Genomic DNA, 1922 nt, shown 5'->3' with positions numbered 1-1922 from the left:
GTAGCAAGGTAACACAGCAGAAAATAACTATAGAGATTGCTTAAATAAAATAAGCACTTGCATTAGAGGTCAGACTTGAAAGAGACTGCTGTGAACAGGTTGAACACAACAGGCTAAGCACAAAATAATCAAGCAATGATGTGAAGAAAGGGGAGTGGTTTTATAGGCAGGAGGAATTGAGTGGAATGTCTTAAAGGGACATTACACCTCCATACACTGAGCCACTGATGGCCGAGGAATGGACTGAAGTGCTCGGCAAGTATTTAGAATCTTTGATTTTCTGACCTCTGTCAGAAATATTTTCATGGCTACCGAGTCTATCAGAGTTCCCAAGAAAGGAACCCTTGTCTGTGGAACAAGATAACTCTTCTCTATGTTCACCTTCTAACTGTGAGTTCTCAGGAAAGACAACACTGTGTCCGTGTGAGATTTTGTCAGTTGATATGTTGACGCCTGAATCAGAATATCGTCCAGATAAGGCGCCACCGCTATGCCTCTTGGTCTGAGAGACCCTAGAACCTTTGTGAAGATTCTGAGTGCTGTGGCCAACCCGAAGGGAAGAGCCACGGACTGATAATGTTTGTCCAGGAAGGCAAACCTTAGAAACTTATGATGATCCTTGTGGATAGGAATATGAAGGTAAGCATCCTTCAAGTCCACTGTAGTCATATATTGACCCTCCTGGATCATTGGTAAAATTGTTTGTATGGTCTCCATCTTGAACGATAGGACTCTGAGAAACTTGTTTAGACACTTGAGGTCTAAGATGGGTCTAAAAGTTCCATCTTTTATGGTAACCACAAATAGATTTGAGTAAAACCCCTGTCCTTGTTCCGATTTTGGAACTGGACAAATTACTCCCATGGTAACAAGGTCTTTTACACAGCGTAAGAATGCCTCTCTTTTTATCTGGTCTGCAGATAATCTTGAAAGATGAAACCTCCCTCTTGGGAGAAAATCCTTGAAATCCAATTGATAACCGTGGGTCACTATTCCTAGTGCCCAAGGATCCTGAACATCTCTTGCCCAAGCCTGGACACAGAAAGAGAGTCTGCCCCCTACTAGATCTGGTCCCGGATCGGGGGCCACCCCTTCATGCTGTCTTAGTAGCAGCAGCGGGCTTCTTAGATTGTTTACCTTTAATCCAATTCTGGTTGGGTCTCCAGACTGACTTAGATTAGGTAAAATTCCCTTCCTGCTTTGTGGAGGAAGAGGAAGCAGAAGGTCCTCTCTTAAAATTCCAAAACGAAAATTATTCTGTTTACCCCTCATCTTAACAGACATATCCTGAGGTAGGGCATGTAATGTCAGAAATGATTTCCTTCAATTCTGGCCCAAAAAGGGTCTTACCTTTAAAGGGAATAGCTAAAAGCTTAGTTTTTGATGACACATCAGCAGACCAAGATTTGAGCCACAATGCTCTATGCGCTAGAATAGCAAATCCTGCATTTTTCAATGCTAATTTAGCAATTTGAAAAGTGGCATCAGTAATAAAAGAATTAGCTAACTTGAGAGCCTTAATTCTATCCAAAATGTCATCTAACAGAGTCTCAACCTTCAGGGCCTCTTCCAGAGCTTCAAACCAAAAAGCTGCTGCAGTAGTTACTGGAACAATGTAAGCAGTAGGTTGTAAAAGAAAACCCTGATTAATAAACAATTCCTTTAGAAGACCCTCTAAGTTTTTATCCATAGGGTCTTTGAAAGCACAACTGTCCTCAATGGGTATAGTTGTACGCTTAGCCAGAGTAGATATAGCTCCCTCCACCTTAGGGACCGTTTGCCACAAGTCCTGAATGGTGTCTGATGTAGGAGGGGGAGAAAACGGTATACTTGGTCTATCCCATTCCTTCTTTATAATTTCCGAAATTATTTTAGAAACTGGAAAAATATCAGTGTAAGTAGGCACTTCTAGATATTTATCC

Source organism: Bombina bombina, chromosome 7 (genome assembly GCF_027579735.1).
Source record: "Bombina bombina isolate aBomBom1 chromosome 7, aBomBom1.pri, whole genome shotgun sequence".
Taxonomy (NCBI): domain Eukaryota; kingdom Metazoa; phylum Chordata; class Amphibia; order Anura; family Bombinatoridae; genus Bombina; species Bombina bombina.
The sequence above is the reverse complement of the archived record's forward strand: the minus strand, read 5'-3'. Positions refer to the sequence as shown.